Here is an 8,941-nt window from a genome sequence, read left to right as displayed (position 1 = left end):
CCTGCTGGATCCTCTCGGTCGTCCTACACCTCCGTCCGTACAACATCTCGAAGGGAGGGCGGTCGATACTCGCGTGATAGCTGTTGTTGTAGGAGAGCTCGGCCAGGGGAAGATAGGTATCCCAGCTACCACCGAAGTCTTGCACGCACGCCCACAACATATCCTCCAGAGTCTGGATGGTCTGCTCGCTCTGACCATCCGTCTGCGGGTGGAAGGCGGTGCTAAAATGCAAACGAGTGCCCAACTTGTCATGAAATCTCTTCCAAAATCTGGAAGTAAAACGCACATCCCTATCCGAGATAACCGAAACTGGCACCCCGTGCCGTGCCACGATCTCCCTGATATAGATGTCGGCCAATTTCTCGGCCGATATGCTCTCCTGAATCGGGATAAAGTGAGCACTCTTGGTCAATCGATCCACAATGACCCAAATCGAATCCACTCCACGCGCGGTCCTGGGTAGCTTCGTGATAAAATCCATCGTGATATCTTCCCATTTCCACAGTGGAATATCCAACGGCTGCATCTTGCCATGCGGCCTCTGATGTTCGGCCTTGACCTTCCTGCAGGTCAAGCAGCGCTCAACGTACCATGCCACATCCCGCTTCATGCAGGGCCACCAATAATCTAGACGAAGATCCCTATACATCTTCGTCGCCCCGGGATGAATAGAGAATCGGGACTTATGCGCCTCCTCCATCAAAATCTGGCGCACGCCTCCGTGATACGGCACCGACACCCTACGGTGTAGTGTCAATAGTCCTCGGCTATCATAATCAAAGGAGGAAACCTGACCCACCACACGCTCTCTCTTTCGATGCTCCTCCTTGATAGCCTCCTGTCGAGCCTCCCGAATTCGCTCCAACAGGGGAGTCACTACGGTCATCCTCATGCAAACGTCCCTGATCGGCGCCACCTTGCGGCTAAGCGCATCGGCCACCACATTGGCCTTCCCCGGGTGGTAGAGGATCTCGCAATCATAATCCTCTACCACGTCCAACCACCGACGCTGCCTCATATTCAGATTCGGCTGATCCATGAGGTACCTCAAACTCTTGTGGTCCGTGTAGATGGTACATCGAACCCCGTAGAGGTAATGCCGCCAAATCTTGAGGGCAAAAACCATAGCCCCCAACTCCAAATCATGCGTCGGGTAGTTCGCCTCATGAGGCTTGAGCTGCCTCGAAGCGTAGGCAATGACATGCCCCCTCTGCATCAGTATCGCGCCCAACCCAGAAATGGACACGTCGCAGTATACCACAAAATCCTCTACGCCCTCTGGCAGGGCTAAGATCGGCGCCTCGCACAGTCTCTATCTCAGCGTCTCAAACGCAGCCTACTGCTCGGGTCCCCACCGAAAGACCACGACTTTCTTCGTCAGCCGCGTCAGGGGTACGTCTATCTTGGAGAAATCCTGAATAAATCTCCGATAGTAGCCTGCTAATCCCAGGAAACTCCGAATCTCAGATGGAGACTTCGGAACCACCCATCTCATCACGGCCTCGACCTTGGCCGGATCGACCAGAATCCCGTTCTGGTTGACAAGGTGTCCGAGAAATTGCACGTCGCGCAACCAAAACTCACACTTGGAGAACTTGGCATACAAGCTCTCCCTCCTCAGGGTCTCCAACACCTCTCTCATATGCTCATCATGCTCCTCCTGAGTCTTGGAATAAACCAAGATGTCATCGATAAAGACTATCACAGACCGATCCAGCATCGGTCTGCATACGCGGTTCATGAGGTCCATGAACGCGGTAGGAGCATTGGTGAGCCCAAACGACATCACCACAAACTCATAGTGGCCATAGCGCATCCGAAATGCGGTCTTCTGCGTATCCTCCTCCCTGACCCTCATCTGATGATAACCCGAACGCAAATCAATCTTGGAGAACCAAGATGCTCCCTGAAGCTGGTCAAAGAGGTCATCAATCCTCGGGAGCGGGTAACGGTTCTTCACCGTTACCTTGTTCAGCTCCCGGTAATCTATACACATCCGATGCGACCCGTCCTTCTTCTTCACGAACAAAATCGGGGCTCCCCAGGGTGAACTACTCGGTCGAATGAATCCCTTGTCTAACAGCTCCTGCAGCTGTGTAGACAACTCCTGCATCTCAGGAGGAGCCAACCGATACGGTGCCTTGGCTATCGGAGCCGCACCAGGAACAAGGTCAATCCTGAACTCCACCTGTCGCTCCGGAGGTATCCCAGGAAGCTCCCCCGGGAAAACATATGCAAAATCTCGAACCACCAGAACCTCGCTCACTGTCGCCTTACCCGCCTCCCGGGTATCCATCACATACGCGACATATCCTGCGCATCCCTGCTGAAGGTAGCGTCTCGCCCTTGCTGCTGAACATACTGCGGGTCCACACTGCTGCCTCTCGCCATGAATCACTAACTCTCCCCCACTTGGGGTCCTGACCCGCACTAGTTGCTGCGCGCAATCTATCACCGCCCCATTAGGGCTCAACCAATCCATGCCTATGATCACATTGTTCCCGCGCAACGGAATGGGAACCAAGTCTACCAAGTAGCGCTTCTCAAACAAACGCAATACGCAATCTCGAAACACCATCGATGCTCGCACCGATCGATCATCAGCGATCTCTACCTCTAAAGGGCAATCTAACTCGCCCGAAGTCTCATGAAACTTCTTGCTAAGCGCAAGGGAAACAAATGATCGGGATGCACCCGAGTCGAACAACACCTGAACTGGGATGTCGTTCACATGGAACGATCCTAATGCATACATATACATACGGAGCACATATCAATATCATAACATCATAAAAATAAAATAGAGGGAAAGAATCATACCCGTCACCACATCGGGTGCGACGTGTGCCTCCTCGGTAGTCAACTGAAATGCTTGGCTCCTCACCACCGGAGCCTCTGCCTTGCCCTGCCGGCCATCCGTGATCCGCAGGGTCGCTGGAGCTGGCGCCTTCACCGGCGCTGAAACCGTCAACTGGGGGCAATTGGCCTTCTTGTGGCCCCTCTGGTTGCAGTGGAAACACAGCAACTCTGATGTCTGAATAACTGCTGCCGGAGCAGTGCAATCCCTGCTAAAGTGCCCTGGCTTGCCGCACTTGTAGCAGCCTGATGATCCCAACCGACACGCTCCCTCGTGCGTCTTGCCGCATTTCCTGCAGCGTCCCCGTCCCTGTTGGCCTTTCGGCCCCGCATCTGATCCCTTGGGCTTCTTCCCCGAAGCCCCTCCTGACTGACCCTCTTCTGCCTTCCGTTTCCGGATGTGCTCCAAATATATCTCCCTCTCCCTCGCCCTGGCAATCATGGAGTCCAAGGTGGGGCAAGCTGAAAAACTAACGTGCTCCCGAATATCAGCCCGGAGCATGTCGTGATAGCGGGTCCTCCTCATATCCTCGTCACCAGCATACTGGGGCACCAATAAAGCCCTCTCCCGGAACTTGGCGGTGATCTCCGCCACAGTCTCCGTCGTCTGCCTCATGTCCAGAAACTCCCTGGCCAACTGCTGAAGCTCGAAAGCCGGTGCAAACTCTGCCCTGAACCTGGTCACAAAGTCCGACTAGGTTATAGCCTCGATAGCTGAGGCTCCCAACGAGTCACCCACTGACTCCCACCAATCCCGAGCTCGGTCCCGTAAACACCCGACTGCATACCTCACCTTCGACCCCTCGGGGCAGAAGCTAGTCAACTGTGCAGACTCGATGTCTGCAATCCATCGCCTGGCAGCAATGGGGTCTTTCACCCCATGGAAATCCGGCGCACCACTGCCCCTGAAGTCCTTGAAGGACAGTGTGTGAGATCCCGACTGGCTAGATGCCATATCACTCCTGAATGCCCGAAGGCGATCCTCCATCAACTCGATGATCCCTTCCTTGATTGACCTAAAGAGGATGGGGGTCGACTCAAGGATGCCTCTGGTGATCTCTGACGCGATGAACTCGCGTAGTCCCTCATCTACCGGCTTGGAACCTGATCCCGAACCTGTCCCCTCTCCTAAACCGCCATCTACCGGCCTCGATCGAAGTACCACCATTCTGCAATACATAATACAATCATTAGTGATATTGATACTTCCTGAGGGATCACTGCTACTTACAAGTTCCCTGGTCTTATCTTGGCCTTCCTTGGTTCGGGTACGGATCCGCTGCTTTCAGTAGTACGGGCCCATACTACCTTCCACATCTATCCGTACCTTCTTCAAGGAATGCCTCGACTCCACCAGATCCCTTTCACTACTGCTGATCACTGCTATACTCATCCTAGGCTTGCCCTAGGGAAATCTCTGATTCTAATCTATCCAGTCCTCAGCTGCTGCAGGCCTCCTTGTAATGCCAATTAGCCATTACCCGAATACCATCACATGTGACGAGGCTCAGATAATCCTTCGAGTACCCAACTCGTCCCTACAACGGTTGGACTCAAACAAGAGCTGCGCAGTAGGATCAAATCCGACACTCTAAGATTATTCAACCCTGATCACATGTGACGTGACGTATTCGCCTAATGGCTAACTCCCATTATTCAGAGTCCCACATAGCACGAAGCAAGCAACATTCAGACAAGCGTAACAATCTCAATCAACTCTATCTGCTTACAGGAACTGTACTAGCATAAAGTGCTAAGCTCATACTATCAGGCATAACCTAATCAGGCTATCCTACTTGCTGTCTACTCAATAACTAGCATGCAATTCTCATACAACTGAAACACATAAAGTAGGCACATAAGACATCACTCCTAGATCCTTAGTCCTAATCTAGCATGCTGTTCTATAAAAGCTGATAAACATAACATAAACTTGTATGGGTACTTTGAGGAACACTTACTTGAGCTCGGCCGGTCGCGCACATCACACACTTCGTTCTTTCTCGAAACTCTTTTCTCAAATTTTACAAAACATTTTCTTTTAGAAATTCTTTTAATCCCTTGATTTGAGTTCAGACACCCCCGAAGATGTGTCCGAATCCCTCAAACCAGGGCTCTGATACCAACTTGTAACGACCCAATTTTCACGTCCAAAAATTTCGTTATAAAACATTACATGAAAGCATTAATAGTTAAAACATTGTTTGATTAAACAATTTCACATCGAAAACCAAATTGAAAACCACAACATTCGATCAATCAAAGATCAGAGTATCAATCCTAGAATAAACTCGTAACTGCGGAAACAAGAGAGTGTGTGTGTGACATGCTGCTACCGCGCCGGCTCCTTTCCCCTAGCTGAGGAGGTACCTGAAACTAAAACTGAAAACCGTAAGCACGAAGCTTAGTGAGTTCCCCCACTGTACCACATACCATATAATCTCATAACATACATATATTGTCGGGCATATCTGGGTGCCCGACCTACCCCTTCGGCCCTCTCGACCGGGTATTTCCTAGCATATCTGGGTGTTGGCCTCCCCTTCGGTCCTCTCGACCGGATATTGCCTAGCATATCTGGGTGTTGGCCTCCCCTTCGGTCCTCTCGACCGGGTGCTGGGGAACTATTCCTCGCCTCCACTACTACCACATAACATGTATCACAATATCGGAATCTATCTAACATGGTTGGGTGACTACCCCTTCGACCCTACCGACCGGATACCTTGGGGACTATCTCCCCCTACTGTCACTAGCACATAACATCATATCATACTAGCACATAAACATAACACAGGTAGTAGTAATCCCTAGATGAATATCACGAAGACAATCATCTACATACAACTCCTACTGGTGGGCCGGCATTGTGGCCGTAGACCCACCGCTACTGGAAGGTAACTCACCTCGAAGTAGCTGCACATCTGATCGGGAACTGACTGTCTACTGCTGTTGCTGCTGCTGCTCCGGAAATCCTCCGACTGCAATTCCCACAACATACTCAATCAAACACTGCTAACTGTCCTTTGGGTAAAATGACCATTTTACCCCTGATCATGCCCTAAGTCAAAGTCAGAGTCAACTTTCAGTTGACCTGACTCGCCGAGTTGGCTTTCCAACTCGCCGAGTCCCTACCCAAACGATTGTCCTGAATCCCGTTTCTACTGGTCGAGTTAGGCGACGACTCGACGAGTTCTCCTTCTAAACTGATATTCAAGTCCTTCATCCTACTCGCCGAGTTGTATGAACAACTCATCGAGTTCATCTTCATCCGATGAACACTTATGCTAAGACTCTCCGAGTTGTATGAACAGCTCACCGAGTCTGTTCTTGATCTAAGGAGATTGCCTTGAACTCGCCGAGTCAGGGCATTGACTCGCCGAGTTCCTCCATAGATGAGTTCAGCTTCCGACTCACTGAGTCACACCCCGTGACTCACTGCTCACTCGACACTACGAAAAGGGGACAAACTCGGAGACTCGCGAACCGACTCGCCGAGTCAGATGAACGACTCGCCGAGTCGTTACCATGCAATTACTATATGGTCGATTCTGCTTGAATTCAGCTCATACCATACATAGATCTGGGCTCCTAGGGCCTGGTTATCACGTAAAGTTTCCAACTTTACGTGTAAATAGACCACCATGAGGGTTTTAAGGTCCAAAATGCACCAAAAGGGGTAGATCTAGGGCTTTCATGCAATATGGTTCCAAAAAGACAGTAGATCTGAGCTCCTGGAGCTCAACCATGCCTAGATCTAAAGGTCAATCAGCTTATTACAAACCCTCAAACATACACAATCTTGGAAATGGCTCAAAGAGGACTTTAATGGAGCTATAAGGGACAATAAGCTTAAAAAAAGAGGGGAAACGAGCTATACCTCAGGGGAAACGTTGGAATGACACAGAGATGCTTGGCCTCCTTCTCCTCTTCTTGATTCACTCTTCTTTCTCCTCAAAAACTTCAAGAACACCACAAAAACACTTCAAACTCACAAGGAAGCAAGGCTAGAGAGAGATACAGGGCTCTGAGGGTGAATGGGGGCGAGATTGGGGCAGAAAGAGGGTTTAAATAGGGTGCAAACCCCTGAAACTTAGGGTTTCATCCAACAGCGGTGACTCGTCGAGTCCGGAATATGGACTCGCCGAGTCACCAACTTAAACGTGTCCCGGGTCCCGTATCTACTCGGCGAGTCGGACCTATGACTCGCCGAGTCCAAGGCTAAAAGAAGAGAAATACTCAAATAAGATTTACGTAAAAGGAACCAGGTGCTACAGTCACCCCTAGAAATTACATAATATTCACCCACCAATTTCTGACTAGAAATTGAGAGATCATTTACACCTAACAAATTGCGCATTTCAACAAACTTAATCTTCGCGAGTGCCTTGGTTAGAATATCAACCCTTTGTTCCTTCCCATTGATGTGCTATACAATAGTTTCCTTTTCTTTAATCTTTTCTCGTATGTAATGAAACCGAGACTTGATGTGCTTGCTTTGACCATGAAGAACTGGAATTTTCATCAAGGCTAGTGCAGACGTATTGTCAACATGTAATACCACCTCCTGCATCTTCTCTCAAGTTATCTCAGCTACAAGATCACAAAGCCAAATAGCTTGACAACATGTTGCACATGCATCCATATAATCAGCTTCACATGAGGAAAGTTTAACTATTTCTTGTTTCTGTGAATACTAGGTAATAGGAGATCCATTCATGTAAAAAATATGCCCAGCTGTACTTTTTCCCTCACCGTCATCAATGTTGAGGCTACTATCAGGAAACCAATAATGTTCATTGATCCTCCTCGAGTGTAGCTTATTCTAAATTCAATAGTTCCCTCCATATATCTTAGAATTTGTTTAATAGCTAACATATGCATTTTTTTGGTTCTTGCTTGTATCAAATTGTAATTCCACATGTATACGATAAATTTAGTCTGGTTTGAAGCAAATACTTGAGTCTCCCAACTAGGCTTTGGTATTCGGTTGCATCAACATCTTCTTCACCACCTCCTTCGGAATATTTCACATTTTTATCCGTTGGAGTTAGAGTCAAATTACAATCAAACATACATGCATCTTTTAACACTTTTCTCGTATATCCTTCTTGTGTGACTATAATATCCCTCTCCTCTAGTTTATTTCAATTCCAAGATAATAGGTAAGTAAACCTAAATTATTCACGTAACATTTCATAGCCATTACTTGCTTGAAATTTCATATTATTTTAGTGCTTGATCCTGTGACAACAAGATCATCGACATACACTCCAACAATGATTAGATTTTCTTATATTCTTCTTGTGTATACAGCCTGCTTTTGTATACACCTTCGAAACCTCATATCTTTTAAAATTTTATCAACCTTCATATTCCAAGTTCGTGGAGCTTGTTTTAATCCATAAAGTGCTTTCTCAAGTTTATACATGCAATCTTCTTTCCCTTCTTTTACAAACCCGTCTGGTTGATGACCATACACTTCTTCTTGTAGCCCACCATGTAAAAAAGCAGACTTTACATCAAGATGATGCAATTCCCAACCTTTGAGTGCTGCAAGAGCAATAAGAACACGAACTATTTCTATTCGAGCTATTGGTGTAAAAACCTCTTCAAAGTCGACTCCTTGCTGTTGTAGATCCCTTTGCTACATTTCTTGCTTTATACTTATTAATGGAGCCATATGTATCTCTTATGACTTTGACCACCCACTTCAAACCTATAATGGTTGTATGTTGGGTTGGGCCTATTTGCATGATTAGGCTGGTCCTATTTATATGTACATTGGCCTGGGCCCATTTACATGTTGGGCAGTATTTTGGAGAACACACTAAGCTTTATGTTTATAATTTGGTGGTTTAACATTTTCAGGTACTTTCAGTTCGAGACGGAAGGGCCCAACTTTGACTGCACAACGTTTCCCCTATGATTTTCCTTATTGATGAATTTTGTTATACTCTGATATTTAAGATACATTTATATCATGTTTGGTTTTGAAACAAATGATGTATGATTTTGTTGGCTTAAAAATCAAATTTTTTTATTAGTATTTGGGATCTTACAATGATGTGCATCCTTTGGCAAA

Source organism: Lactuca sativa, chromosome 9, assembly GCF_002870075.4.
Source record: "Lactuca sativa cultivar Salinas chromosome 9, Lsat_Salinas_v11, whole genome shotgun sequence".
NCBI classification, from domain to species: domain Eukaryota; kingdom Viridiplantae; phylum Streptophyta; class Magnoliopsida; order Asterales; family Asteraceae; genus Lactuca; species Lactuca sativa.
Note: the sequence above shows the minus strand (reverse complement) of the source record.